At 32.9% G+C, this 16,264-nt stretch overlaps 1 pseudogene across 1 annotated transcript; it reads right to left on the bottom strand.

Moving 5' to 3' along the window:
* Positions 1-2,335: 2,335 nt before the first annotated feature.
* Positions 2,336-8,037, bottom strand: LOC149198233 (ricin B-like lectin R40G2; annotated as a pseudogene). Its single transcript, XR_016255199.1, has 8 exons — positions 7,842-8,037; positions 7,484-7,606; positions 6,960-7,191; positions 6,509-6,693; positions 6,271-6,393; positions 5,766-6,059; positions 5,587-5,654; positions 2,336-2,609 (listed from the first exon to the last, which is right to left on the bottom strand). The product of XR_016255199.1 is annotated as a ricin B-like lectin R40G2 (transcript).
* Between the last annotated feature and the right edge of the window lie 8,227 nt (positions 8,038-16,264).

The following is a 16,264-nucleotide window of genomic DNA, read 5'->3' as shown; positions in this document are numbered from 1 at the left end:
TTCCAACACGAAATTCAATATTTTTTTACGACGGGGTCTTTCAAAAGTTTTAAGAAGGCATATAGACAAAATAAAATTGGAGGTATTTGAATTGTGCTTTTCGTTTGTTAATTTGAATGTAAGTAGGTGGGACTAATCTCTGGTTTGATACATTGTGATTCATGGCTTTTATGTAAATAGCAAATATTATTTAGGGATTGCATTTTGTTTAAGTCAGGCTATATGAGCGCGTATTTATTGCTGGATTTGGGTTTATGGAATTTGGAATTAGTGGGTTTTTTTTGTGTTTTTTTTTAATCGCATGGGTTTGTCACAAAATAATCTATGTTTTATGAGAAATATTGAATTGAATATGAATAATTTGTAAAATTATTTTAAGGAAATTTTAAATTCAATTAATTTACACTTTGGAGAAATATTGAATTAATGTAAATTACTTATTGAATTGAATATGAATAATTTGTAAAATTATTTTAAGGAAATTTTAAATTCAATTAATTTACACTTTGGAGAAATATTGAATTAATGTAAATTACTTGTAAAGTTACATTGTTTTAAAGAATTTTTAAATTTAATTCAATTTCACATAATTTTAATTAGAGCATTTTTTAGTTGAAAAAAAATGTCTTTTAATTACTGAACAAAAGAGGTTACATGCAACATAGTTCTAATAGTTTTAATTACAACTATACACACAGTAGAACAAAAACTTGAAGATGACATGAACGATTGAGAGTCTTTCATTCGAGTCCTATAAGGCCTTAATGACATGCCTGGGCATTACATTAAAAAAAAATTCAGACATAGGGTAGATAGAGAACAACCTCCAAAAAAAAACTAATAAGAAGAGTAGACAAGCAACAATAACACAAAAAGGAAGCTTACACAGATGCAAAGGGACCATCAAGAGGTAACAAAGGAGCCTCAACAAGTGGCCCTACCCAGTTCCAGGCAATAAAAAAATTAGGCCAAGTAGGGAAAAGACACCATGTTTGGAGAGCAAATATGCTTGGGAGTTTTGTAACTGAAAGATGTGATTGAAAGATATCGAGGAGAAACATGTCATCAATGAAGAAATTTGCTCCAGCTAATGGACTAATGAAGGCACCGAAAGAGAAATATGGCCGTGAGTCGAGTCGTCGACCACCTTCAAGTCACCAGCAATGTGGATCTCGTCCAAGGCTAACCAAGAGGCACAATGTAAGATACCCCATAAGGCCAAGACCTATGCTCTCATATTGGTACCTCTGCCCTCGGACCAATAGAAGTGATAAGCCAATGACAAATTAAGGAGAACGATGATGCCACATCCACACAAGTCACTGACTGATGCGCCATTAAAAAAACCGATGGGATGAGTGTTGTCAAGTTGTTTGAAAGACCATCTTTGCATGTTCTTGTATGATTTCCGAAAACCAATTTCCATAAAATATATCACAATCTTTAAATTTGTGCCTCTCAAATGTGAGACAGAGCTCTCAAAATTTTTAACTAGAACATTTTAATATTAGACAAATTATTCTTCTATACAATACTAATCAATCTAAATTCAAATTAAATATATATAACAGAACATAAATACTATTTCCCAAAAAAGTAATTCACTTTTGAATTTCAAAGATAATTATAATTTTAATAATGGATTAGAAAGATATTTGAATTTCTACTCCATAGAAATAAACATAATGAATGGGCTTTTTTATTTCTAACAAAATTATATTTTAGTATAAAAATATACAAATTTACGATAATAAATATTTATATATATTTTCTAAAAAACTAATTATATATGTATAATTAAAATAAATTAGAAATAATTTTAAAAATAATTATAAATAATATTAGTTTTAGGGTGCAATTTAATTAACATTATTACAATGATATGAAGTATTGTGTAAATTAAAAAATTCAAAACTTAAACTTGAATTAGTTTAATTTATTAAAGAGAAAACAAGTCATAATCCTCAGAAATATAGTAATAACAATGTAAATCCACTCGTACCATATAACTATTAAAATCCACGCCATCTTATGTAAATACTAAACAAACTTAATTATCTATTCCCGGCACATACAATATATAATTTATTATAAATTTAAAATTAGCAATGATGAGTAATTATAATGCAACACGTTAACCATCTAAAACTAAAAATATCTGTACTTCACGAGAGTAAAAATCATGTGCCCAGATAAAAATCTTCTCAAATCCTAAAGCTCATCACAAAGGAATGGAGTAGTTTACCTAAGCGGAGGAATTGCCCGGTTTCTGTCACGCCTGGAAAATCCTCCGGCTCAGGTCGTCGGCAATCCCTCCGCCCTCCGCCACCCTCCCCTACGCCCTCTGCCACCCTCCCCAAGCTCCGCCACCCTCCGTCCACCGCTCCACATTCATCCTGACAATCCTGACATTCTTGGCAATCCTGACATTGCCTGACAGATCGAATTGGAGCTGGAATTGCCGGAGCAGAGAGTTGAATGCCATTTCCAATTCGAAATGGAGGAATTGCAAAACCGCGGGCTGCTCACTCACCTTCCTCCTCAACTCGGCTCGGCGCCTCCCGCTCTGCAATTCCTTCGCTCTGCAGCTCGCCAACACGACTCGGCCCCTGCAGCTCACTCACCTTCCTCCTCGACTCAGTGCCTGCAGCTCACCACAAATCTCTGGCCTAGGCAATTCCTCCGCTCTACAGCTCACCACCGAGGGGACGTCACGTTCAGGTTCAAGTTCATTACAACCCAATCTTTCTGATCAAATTTAATGGGAATCGCTAATTAGCGTTCGCTTAGTGTCCTGCCTGCAAATACCCTGTCTTTTCTGGAATCGAACTTATCAAATTTATCTCCTTGTTTATTAGATTTAGATAGTCGGTTTCTCATAATGAAGGCTTTACGCTTTCAATCATGGCTTTTCACAATGATCAGGCTTTCTTAAAACAAAATCACATGAATGCGGCGACGACGTACAACCACTGGAACAAATTTCTCTAGACAATCACCATCCTCGCCCATGATAAGCCAGCCATCATATAAATATTATTCTGTTGTGAATGGCGACAAAGGTCCTCTTCCATCTATCTTCTTCATTCACCACACAGCATTGACAAAGTTAGTTCATACTACCAGTGATAAAGTTATACTAGTACATTCATGCTTTTCTTCACTGCAAGAATCCACAGCTGGAGGCTTAGGCGAAAAGGGTAAGTAAATTCTACAGCATTATCTGCTTCGTATTCTTCACTGCAAGGATCCACTGTTAGAGACACTAGGTGATATGAGTGAGAATTCGAAAGCATCACATGGAAGATCCAATGCTAGAGGCACTAAGTGAAATGAGTGAGCACACCAAAGCATCTCACATGGATATTTATAGTACTTGCTCGGCATGGGTTTATGGCTTCAACCTAGATTTTTAGTAATTCTTGCTCAAAATTAGGTCATGGTTTCAAACTGCTTGTTAGATTGATTACAATATCTGCCAGTCAATGGTTTCAGTAGTTTACCATGTTACCATCTCGATTCCACTGGTGCAAAATAGAAAAAAATTGAGGACACACAAGAAGAGGAAACCTCCATATAATTTCTAGTTCTGGGTGATGAAAGGCACATCATGACTTGGAAACACACCATCATTCATGTGACTCAAAAAAATTTAAAAACCACCCATGATGGTACTCTAAGCGAAAAAGTACAACCTAGAAAAAAAACCAGCCATCTAACCTTTTGGATTTTTATGTCAAAATGAAATTAATCCCATAAAGTAGAACAAAATTAATAATCATTAATCCCATAAAAAGTAGAATAAAATGAATAATCATTTCAGACATTTTTATATTTGATATTATCAATGGTTTGGCGACCATATTACCATCTCGATTCCAATGGTGCAAAATAAAAAAAAAATTTGAGGCCACACCAGAAGAAGAAACCTCCATATAACTTCTGGGTAATGAAAGGCACATCATGACCCAAAAACCACCGATGATGGTACTTTGAGCAAAAAAGTACAAGCTAGAAAAACCAGCCATTATGGTGTTTTGACTAGAAAGCACAAAGCCATTGTTTCAATCTATTTTTGATGAACTACAACAGCTACTCCAAACCATTGGTTCCAATTTATTGTTCATTAACTACAGCCACTGGTTACTACAGCACTGAAAACCAGTAGTTTCAATTACTACTACAGATTACTACAGCTAATCCACAACCAATGGTTACCACAGTACTCAAACCAACAGTTTCATTTCCTACTACATTGGTTTCATAGCACTCCGAACCAATGAATCATGGAGGCAAAAATCTCAGAAATCAAACCAGCAGTTTCATTTACTACCAACCAATTTATTGTTATAGCACTCCGAACCGAGGCAAAATCTCAGTACTCAAACCAACAGTTTCATTTACTACTACATTGGTTTCAATTTATTGTTACAGCACTCCGAACCAATGAATCATGCAAAAATCTCAAGCATTCACGTCGTAAAAACAAAACACATTAATCTCCTTTCTTGCTAAGGTGACTGTTTTTACAGCAATCACAACAGAATCAGATTTATCATTTATACAGACTCAGATCATGCCCATTCATCATTGATTTTTATCTCCTTGAAAGTTTAACATATAACCCCTTGGATGGTTCTTCCTCATCTTCTTCTCCTTTTTTTTCCTACAACAAAAGTATAATATTTATGTTTGTATGTGCCAAGCAAGAACCAAGACTTGTGCAATTTCTATAGTTACAATTTATTAATTAATTTGTACCTGGCCTTTGGGAAGAACAAATATGCAGCATAAGCTATCAGCATGATGATGTTGCTGACTCTAGACAGTTGTAATGTTGATACAGCTGCTTCACTATATGCCATAGATTGTTGAAGGGCCAAGGGTAGCATGAGACACAGTGAAGCCATCATGAGAAGACTGGAGTCGATTCCAGAAATAACCTACATCATATAGCAATACAACACCCATGGTTAGGCCCCAATGAATGAATATCATGAGCAGGTTGGACTTGTTTTGGTGGCCTAGGTTGTTAAAGAAAAACTAAAAATATATCACATGCCTTGTCAAACCGTTGTTCTTTTTTCATGTTGGCAATTCCTCCACAAAAGAGAGATGTGCCAAGCAAAAAAAGTAAGTTGGAAAGCATAGAGCCTAGTAGAGAATACTTGACCACATTGGTCTTGCCATGGTAAAGTGCAAACACTGCAATGATCATCTTTGTTGCATTTCCACTTGTGGCGTTGAGCAACCCGCCAACTATAGGAGAATTAATTAACAATATATTTGCATCAATTACTTCGAAATGTCAAACACTTTCTCATATATATCAATTAGCTCATATCTTGTATCCACAAATATGAGTACATAGTCCATATACATATAAGAATCTCACTTGTTGTTCCAGTGTAGAATGCAATTTGTCTACAACAATTTACAACAAAACATCAGATTGTAGAACCAACAAACATAATATTTTATGAAGTCACTGCACTGCAATGACCATTCCAAGTGTATAAACAATTGCAGTACAAGGTATAGATTACACGTAACCTATGTACATATACCATGCAATTTTTCACTTACTCGGTGACAAAGCCTATACGTTCAGCAAGAGGTGTAAGGCCAAGCAAACTTATCATGAACACCAAAACCTGCAAACCAAAGAATGCAGAAAATGATGCCAGAAAAAATTACAAAAAATGTTAGAAATGATAAACTTTCAAGTAGCATGAACCCTCCATCCTTTCTATTGATAAACTTACAGAAATGATGATGCTTTCAATAAAGAGCTTGAAAGACAACTTGTTATTATTAGATTGCTTACAATGGATGGGCTGGAGCTTCCATTTCTAGTTTCTCTGTTTCTTCCACTCAAAGAGGATGAGTTCATTTCCATCACGTATTCCTCCAACATGGCCATCTGCAGCTTTCGCATCCATATTCAAATTAATGTTGTTCACAAGCCTCCGACATTGATACCCATTTCCAACATCTACACTTAAGGTCCACAGAACAGAGTGCTCTGCCTTGTCATGATTATAATATGCCAAGTATATCTGTTCAACAACATTCAACAAAAACTATGGATTAGGGGAACACCGTTGTAAACAACTCTGTTGCAGCCCATAATGCCCAAGATCCTGGCATTCCAAAACCATGAGTTAAGGTGGTTTATAGCATTGTAGTGAATAAGACTCTCTACATATCCAGAGGAGAGGCTATATTAAACAATGAAACTAAAAGGAAAAGGGAAATAGAAAGTTTTACCTGGTCTCATTCTTTATCCCTATGTTTCAGAGCATGTATGGTGGCCTTGTTCACCAAGGCAAACGCTGGGAAGCCAGCTTCATCCTTGACTCGAAGGCCCCATGAATCTACTTTGATCCATTGCTGACAAAAGGTTCCATCAAACAGGGGAATAAGGATAGTGATCAATCATCAATTATTAGATGAACAAATGCTTTCAGCGAGCTTCAAATAAAGTAGCTCAAACTGATGAACATACCTGATGAGGATCATGTGGGTTTTCCAGCGCAAGCACTGCAACATCACCACGAGCAGCCAAGAAAAACTCTGGGTTGGCTTCACAATGGATCCTAACCGTATGTCCTTTTGGCTCAACATTAGCTTGTGGTGGATAGAATGAACTCTGCTCACCTCATGGTGGATGGGCTCATTGTGAAGCACCCACTGTTCAATTTACCAACAAATATTAAAAATCGGCACTCACAAATTCAAAAGCCATTTTACAACTGTCATGGCTTCAGTTATCAAGAATCCCAAATTATACATAGTACCACATAACAAGCGTACATCCATACATACTACTTGCTAGACACCACCCATAATAGAACTCCTTCCCAACATTTCTTTTTAATCCTTGACAGTTTCCCAAATTAGATAAAATAATATAGTAATAGTTTTGTCAGCATATTAGTATGGATCATATAACTTACATATTGGGTTGATCTTCCACTTCTGACTCTCCTTCTTGTTCCACTTACACAGAACAATCTCTGCTCCCTCACGCAGGGCTACATGATGCTTATCATCTCCAGTGCTAGCATCTAGATTAAGATGGGTGTTGTGGACAGGTCGGATACACTGGTAACCCTTACCCACATCGGCACTTTGGGTGAAAATCACAGCCTCATTCAAATCATCTGGGTGGTAAGGACCCAAGGTGACCTGCAGATCAAAAGCATATGCATAAAAACCCTATTGATCACCCAATCCCTTCATAAGGTAACATATTCTGCTAGATCCTTAAATCCCTTCATAAGCCCCTCATAGTAGACCTATCGAAAGCATTGATCTCTATATCACTAAGCCCTACAGAAGCCCCCTCGTAGAGAGCACTATTCTCTATATCATAAATCCATGCCTAGGCCCTTCTCAACAATCCCATTGAAATCACTATTATCTATGTCAGAATAGACTTGAATAAACTCGTGATAGTAACCCTTATGACAAAAATGACCTTATCCTTCTCTGCACGTGCATGCCTCAATGCTTGCCCTGTAGCTTTGTTTACAAGGGCAAATGCAGGAAATCCTTCATTGTCCTTGGCCTTCACACTCCATGAAGTATCCATGATCCATTGCTGCGGAGCAAAAACATATAATCGACCAATCATTTCACATACGCACAACAAATACTAATCTCTGTCACAAACCTTGTTTGTGTTTGGGTTGTTTACAAAAAAATAGAGCAAAATTTAATCTCTACCATCAACCAGAGTTGGGTTTGGTTCACACATACATACATATAAAAATCTAATCTCTCTCACCAAAATGATTTGGGTCTTGTTCAAAGAGATAAAAAGTGATGTCACCAACCTGGCTTGGGTCTGATTCATTTTCCCGAGCCATGACAACACTGCCATTTCTACCAGCCAAGAAGAAATCAGGATTGGCTTCACAGTATATCTTCACAATCTCTCCTTGAATAGGTTGTGGATACTGACTCCCATGAGGAGCCTAATATGGTTGTTGGGGCTCAGGGTGGTGGTGTCCAAATGGGTTATGCATTCTCTTAGACTTGCACACACAACATTCATAGCCACCTCAAATCTCGGACAATTGAGACTTATAGGAATCCGAATTCAGCGTTTTCTTGCTCACATTAGTGTAAATCTCCTTGACCACAATTCAGAATGCAGACAATACATTTGTATTATCCAGAGCCGAGGTCTCAATGAAGAACAACCCCTCTGATTCGGCAAGCTACTTCCCATCTTCCACAGGAACTTCCCTTATATGAGCTAAATCAGACTTATTCCCCACAAGCATTTTCACGACATTGCCATCAGCGTGCATTGCAACATCAAAATTTACATGAGTTTGAAAATAACTTGCAACATCACATAGATGAAAACCAAAAGCCAAAGCCAATTTCAAAGATGCTTTATAAGATGATATTGCAATATCATCTGATGTATTTCGTGATGCCACGACCCATGCAACAGGCACCCCGCTTTGTTGTTCATCAAATGCCACGAGTGTATACAACTAATACTATCATTTTCAACATTACATAAATTCAAATACAATTTATTAATCATTCTGAATGTATACAAAACAATGTAAACTTTGAAACGGGAACTATAAACTCAAAACGGGAACTCTGGCCAAAAAACCCCGAAAAAACATCAAAAATAGTGCTAAAAACGAAAAGTGTTGACGCTGGAATAACACCTTTTTTTTTCCAAGCTAAATTTTCAACATGTTTTAAAAATGACGGTGAAAACCAATTTTTGGTGCAAAAATTGTCCAAAAAACGCCCTCAAAACGAAGTGTTGATGTTCGAATAACTTTTTTTTTTTTTTCTCAATGGTAAATTTTGTGCAAAAAACACCCTCAAAACGAAAAGTGTTGATGCTTGGATAACAATTTTTTTTTTAAGGGTGAAATTTCAACATTTCAAAATAATAGTATAAAATATTTTATCATGACCCCAAAAAACATTAAAATTTCAAAAAATTAAAATTAAAATTAAAATTAAAACAATAGAAAAACACAAAACAAAAAAGTAAAAAATAAAAATAACAAAACATAAATAAAAATATATACTAAAAACAAAACATAAAATAAAAAACACAAAACAAAAAAAATCAAACATCAAAAATAAAATGAATCATAAAAATGTAAAATGTAAAAAAAAAACAAAACAAAACAAAATTAACCTATAAAAAATAAGAATTAAATAACTAGAAAAAAATGCCGTAGTCTTTAATGCGACTTTTTGAAAGTCTTTCCGGCAATTTTTTCTGGTGAAAATCCGGCAGTAATTTAGTGAAATCCAAGTTTGATAACTAGTTTTTGCACAATGAAAGCGTCCCAGGGGTTTTTCAGGGTGCTGAATCCGAATATGCAGTTAAAAAACCATTTTAACTGCAACAAATCATGATTTCATCTCAATTTCTTCCGCCGGATTCCGTCACCGGAATCTCAAAAAGTCGCATTATAGACAACTCCGAAAAAAATTACAAATTATAAACAAATAAATAGTAAAAAAAACATATTTCAAAAAAATTGGGGAAACAAAACAAATATGTAAACCATAAAAAAATTTGGGAAAAGAAGAAAAAACACATTTAAAAAACTATAAAATTAAGTAGGTAACAATAGAAAAATTAAAAAAAAAAACATTAACAAAAAACTAAAAAAAATTAAAATTAAAAACAAACTAGATTTAAAAAAAAAAAAAAATGGAAAATTAACCAAAAATAAAAAATAAAAATTAGTGAAATTAAGATTAAAATGATGATTACTTAAAAAATAAATGTAAAAATACATATATATGAGACAAAATATAAATTAAAAATATTAAAAAAAAATTGTTTAATCATAAAAGAATTTGGAAAAATAAAAATAAAAAAATAAAAAATTTATATATATAAATTTAAGTAAGTAAAAATATAAAGATTAAAAAAATCATTAACAAAAAAAAAACAAACAAACAAACTAGATTAAACAAAAATAGAAAATTAACAAAAAAATAAAATTAAAAACTAGTCAAATTAATATTAAAAACATTTAGAAAAAATTAAAAAGACAAAAATAAGCTCAAATTATTAAAAAAAAAAAAAAAAACTAAAAAAAAAATATCGAAATTTTAAAAATATAAGTATTTTCCAATAAAAAAATTAAAAAATATTTTCAACTTACAAAAAAGAGTCTTTTTGATTTAAGAATAAATAAATAAATAAATTTTTTTATTAAATTTTCATTATTTATTTAAAAACAAACAAAAAAAATTAAAGATAATTTTTTTTTTTTTATGTAGTTTTTTTTTTTTTTTTTTTTTCTATTTGAAAGAAAAAATTCATTAAACAGTAGTAATAAAAATTAATAAATTTTAATTTATTAAAAAAAATTAATAAAAAAATATATTAAAATATTTTAACAAAAATTAAATTTTAATTTTTTTATAACTTTTGTTTTTAAACAATTAGTTATTTATTTTGAAATATAAATCATAAAAAAAAAAAAAAAAAAAAAAAATTCTCAAAACAAATTTTAATTTTTTAGTTTAAAATTTAAAAAATTATTAATTTTTTTTTTCAAATTAATATATCAAAAAAATAATTATAAATTACGTTTATTAAAAAAATTTAAAAAATATTATTAAACATTTTTTATTTATTAAAATTATTTTTTAAAAACATATTAAATTTTTTGAATGCATATAATATTGTTTTATTTAAAAAATAATTAAAAAAAAATAACGGCCCCCGGCCGCGCCACCACCGGGTGGCGGGAGAGTCGTGGGTCGATTCCAGGAATCGACCCACGGCCCTCTTGCCGCTCGGTGGTGGCGCGGCCGGGGGCCCAGGGCCTTCACGCAGCCCCTGGGCCCCCGGTCGCGCCACCACCGGGCGACAGGAGGGCCGTGGGTCGATTCCCGGAATCGACCCCGCCCTCCCGCCGCCCGTTGGTGGCGCGGCCGGGGGCCCAAGGGCCTGCACGCAGATTCCTTTTGTTTGGTTTAGAACACTCCTCCAGCAATCTGCATAACTTATTTACAACATTACCCAATCTTCAAAACACATGAAATGAAATTTTCAGCGTTTCGTTTGTATTATTGTTTGCCACCCAGATGTGGTGGGTTCGATTTCCTTGCTGAGGCTAACTGTAGATTGAGGAGAGAAATTATATCATGTATTTGTATTATGTTTTCCCACGCAGATGTGGTGGGTTCGATTCCGTTGCTACTAGACTGATGCTATATGTATAGTGTTATGTATACATATGACAATCAAAAAGATTAACAGAATGTTTCGACCCTGGTGATACGCCTAACTTTCACTGTACTGCGTTCTGTTTCACAAGTAGAAAGCAAGATTATAACACCTTTACTTAAGGAAACGTTGACATTTACGGATTTGCCGTAGAGAAATATTAGAGCATTCGAAAAAACGTTTTATAGAAAATAATAGCGAATTAGAATTAGAATAGCGAATTAGAATTAGAATAGAATAGTGAATTAGATTTAGATTAGAATAGCGAATAAGAATTAAAAAAAAATTAATATGTTTTTAAAAAATAATTTTAATAAATAAAAAATAAAAAATGTTTAATAATATTTTTTTAAATTTTTTTAATAAACGTAATTTATTCCAGCAAGATGACCTGCATCCATGGACTTGGTAGCAGCGTGGTAGACTACGTTATTTCCGATCTTCCATTATACAACGAAATGATAAACTTTGACATCTTAAACAACCACGAGCCTGACTCCGATCATAGGCCTTTACTTATAACCCTCAATTTTGTCATGCATAGAGTTCCCATAGAAAATAATACTTACAACCAAAAGAACTTAATATTTGATAAAAATAAAAAAGACCTCTTTCTAAATGAATTAAAAACTAATTTGCCTCCTTTATCTAGTATAGACAACATAGAAGACCTATATCATAATTTTACTACAACCCTCTCATATTCTATTAAAAAGTTCTCAATTGAAGTCTCAAATAATAAAAGAAATAGCAAAACCAATCCTTGGTATGACAAAGATTGTAAAAATGCGAGGAGAGCAATTAAGGAAGATGTTGATGATTCTCTTAAAATGGACAAGATAAGAATATACAAAGCCCTAATTAAAAGGAAAAAGAGGCAATACATTCGTCAAAGACAGGAGAATCTCTTACACCTCTCTAAGGTAGCTCCTAAGAAATTTTGGAGGCAGATTCTGACTAGGAAGACTAAGGATAATGATAAAATTGCTCTTCACGATTGGAATTCTTATCTTAAAAGGCTTTATGAATCTCCTAATGTCATGGATAATTTGGAAACCCTGCTCACAACGAAAGAAGTCTTCTCTTTAGAAGACATTAAGTTTGGGGTTAATCGCCTCGCGAATGGGAAAGCTAAGGACATTGAAGGTTACCAGGCAGAAATCTTAAAAATTGGAGGCCCTGTCCTCATCCCCCACATCCACAAGCTTTTCAATCAAGCTGTTAAGCAAGGGTTCCATAAACCTTGGACTGAGAGCCTCATTATCCCTATTTTTAAAAGTGGAGATACAAATAACCCCTCTAATTATCGGACAATTATGATCAGCCCTCTCTTAGCCAAGTTGTATGGTAGTATTCTGGAAAAAAAGTTAAGCATATGGCTTGAAAGTGAAGGTAAGCAGGCTAAAGGCCAAGCAGGTTTCAGAAGGCATCACTCAACAACAGACCACCTTGTTATGCTTAGGATCATTGCGGAGGAATGTCGTAATGATAAATCCAATTTATTTTGCTGCTTTGTAGACTTTAGAAAGGCTTTCGATACGGTTCCTAGATACAACCTTTGGAATAGGTTAGAAGAGCTAAAGGTTCCTCTTGAGTTGAGAGCTGCTACTATAAGGCTATACGAGAATGTAATTGCCAAGCTAAAGAAAAATGAGGGGTGGTCAAAAGATATGAAGTGTAACATTGGAGTTAAACAAGGTTTCCCCCTCTCCCCTACCCTATTTGGCATTTACATCGATAAGCTCGAAGGTTATTTAGAAGAAGCAGGATGTGGTGGCACAATCTTAGCTGGGATAGTCGTTATCCTTCTTCTCTATGCTGACGATATTGTTCTTTTGGCAAGGTGCCCTTCTGATCTTGATAAGCAACTCAAGCTTCTTAAGGATTTCTGCTCTACCATGGGTATGACTGTTAACACTGACAAAACAAAAGTTATGATTATCAAATCCAAGAAGGACACTTGCGCTAATTTTATGTATGACAATAATAACTTGGAGGAAGTGTATTCTTACAAATACCTAGGAATTGATATCCATCACAAGCTCAACTAGAACCATAGCATTGAGAAAAGGATCAATGGGGGATGGAAAGCTTATTTTGGTCTTGAAAATAATTGTAAAACAGCAAACCTCGTAATGTGGGATAAAAAGAAGTTCCTCTTTGAAACTTTAGTCACTCCTGTTATCTTATATGGCTGTGAAGTTTGGGGCTGCAGCATCTCCAGAGAATCATGGAGAAAGATTGAGCAAATCCAGAAGCGTTTTATAACTTATAACCTGAAAATTAAAAGTAATAAACCCTATCCTATTCTCCTTATAGAAGCAGGTCTTTCTCCTATTGAGAGCCTGGCTATGCTCAGGTTTCTGTTGTACAAGCACAAGCTCAATAACATAGACAATCATAGACTTCCTAAGTTAGCTTTAAATTCCAGCCAAAACCACCTAAGGCTTAACCGAGGATGGCATAAGGACACAAGGGCCTGGTTAAACTATTGGGAGATCAATGAGAATGATGCTGTGCAAAACATAAATAACATTAAAGATATTGTTACTTCTAAGTTCAAAGAAAAATTGTGGTGTGAGAAAGATTTAGCGTCTAAAAGAAAATTAAGTTATTATAAGAAGGTCATCAACCCCACCCTTGAAGATCAAAAGTATCTCTCTATTTTAACTAGCTCAAAGAAGAAAATTAATATAGCAAAAATTAGAACGAATTCTCATGAGCTCCTTAGTGAAACTGGCCGTTGGGCAGTTCCTAAAACGCCATGGATGGAAAGGATCTGCCATATTTGTGAGAATAGGAGCATCGAGGATGAAAACCACTTCCTCTTAGAGTGCCCTGCATACAACCACATTAGATCTCAATTTCACAACCTTTGTTACAATACTGACATTCCTAGCCTTTTACAATGCCAAAATTATAGTGAACTCGGGAGGCTTCTCTCCAAGCTTTTTGAGCATAGGAATAAAATCTTAAATCAAAATAAATAATTTGTCTTTTTAGGTCCGATAGATCATTATTTGGTCTCAGCGGACGTTAACCATCATCATCATCATCATAATTATTTTTTTTGATATATTAATTTGAAAAAAAAAATTAATAATTTTTTAAATTTTAAACTAAAAAATTAAAATTTGTTTTGAGAAAATTATTTTTTTTTTTATGATTTATATTTCGAAATAAATAACTAATTGTTTAAAAAAAAAATTATAATTTTTTTTTAAAATTAAAAAAAGATGGTTTAAAAAAAATGTAAATTTATATATATATATATTTTTTTTTAAACATAAAATGTAGGTTTAATTTTTTTTTTTTTTTTATGAAAATATAAAATGAAGTTTTAATAATTTGAATTTTTAAATTAAAAAATAATAATAATAAAAATTGTTTAATTTTTTTTTTTTTTAATAAAAGACAAGATTGTTTAAAAAAAAAATTATTTATTTATTTTTAAATAAAATAGGTATATTTCATAAAAGATAATTGCATTTTTGTTTTTTTAAATAAAAAATAACCATTTTCCTGGTTTTTTTTTATAATTTAAATTTATTTTTGTTTTTTTAATATTAATTTTACTAGTTTTTTTAATTTTTTTCGTTAATTTTCTTCTTTTTTTTAAACTAGTTTGTTTTTATTTTTATTTTTTTATTTTTTTCCTAGTTTTTTCTAATGTTTTTTTTAATTTCTTTATTTCTACTTTTATATATATATATATATATATATATATATATATTAATTTTGTTTCTTTTTTCGAAATTCTTTATGGTTTGTGAGATTTTTTTTTTAACATTTTTTATTTTTTGTTTGTCTTTTTTATATATATTTTTATATTTGTTTTTTAGAGACAATTATTTCATGTGGATTGAAAATCTAGTTAATGATGTATAAATATGTAGAATATTGAAAATGTAAAATATCGACCTTCTTCTTTAAATATGCAAATCAATAAAAGCCCCACTACAAAAAAAAATAAAAAAAATAAAAACTAGAAAATATGAAGAAGAAGATCACTTCCAAAATTATTAAATTTACGAAATAATTATTTACATTTCATACATTAGAAAATTTAAAGTCAAAAAATAGGTCTTTTAAAAAAAGGGTTACGAAATAATTATTTACATTTCATACATTAGAAAATTTAAAGTCAAAAAATAGGTCTTTTAAAAAAAGGGTCTGATGCAGAATAACCATTTTTTAAAATTAGCATGAAAATCACTACCATTCTAAAACGCAATGTACATAAAAAAATAAAAGTGCAAAAAACTATGCTCTAAAAAAAACATGTGTGTTCTGCATCACCCCTTTTCAAAATCGGGTCACTTTTTTGCTATCTCTACAAAACAGGTAACAGTATCAGTTCCCATTTCAAAGTTTACATTGTTACAACTTAAATAAATATATTCAATAAATCATTGGCGTCTAACTTACCCCGTATTTATTTGTGTTAAATGTTGACTTCATGGCTATTAAGCTATTGTGTGATAACTTGGCTATTGTCTTCAACATCCACTTTGTTTGAATCCCTATTATAAAAGAGACCTTCACACCATTGGGCTTTTGGTAAAAGAAAAAATCTTCCTGATGCTTTTGATACCAAAGGTTTACACTCATTTCATCCTTTTTGTGAAGTTGATAATTTCTCTTCGCCAATCTATTATAGATGTTTACAATATCTTTCTTGCATAAGACGAAATCTCTATCTCGAGCTGCCACATCGATGTCAACATGTCTCTTAATGTGGGTTCTATACACTACATCAATAGGCACTCCCAAAAAGAAACAACTCTCTACATATGCAACAATGTCCCTTGAAAGCTTTGGCCTATGCAAGGCCCTGGTCTCACCTGAAGTGTCACATTGACCATGACAAGCCCAACCTTCCCCATCTTCATGTTCATACATATTGAAAGTTAATATTGCTCTATCAGGAATTTCATGCATAACTTTCATAATAAAGTGGCATTGGCAACCCCTCTTCTGCACAAATGAGGTCCTTCGTTTAGCTGAAAGATTTCCTCT

The sequence above is a fragment of the Pinus tabuliformis genome, chromosome 2_2, assembly GCF_031772625.1.
Source record: "Pinus tabuliformis cultivar Carrire ecotype Pingquan chromosome 2_2, CPIR1, whole genome shotgun sequence".
Taxonomy (NCBI): domain Eukaryota; kingdom Viridiplantae; phylum Streptophyta; class Pinopsida; order Pinales; family Pinaceae; genus Pinus; species Pinus tabuliformis.
The sequence above is the reverse complement of the archived record's forward strand: the minus strand, read 5'-3'. Positions and strand labels throughout refer to the sequence as shown.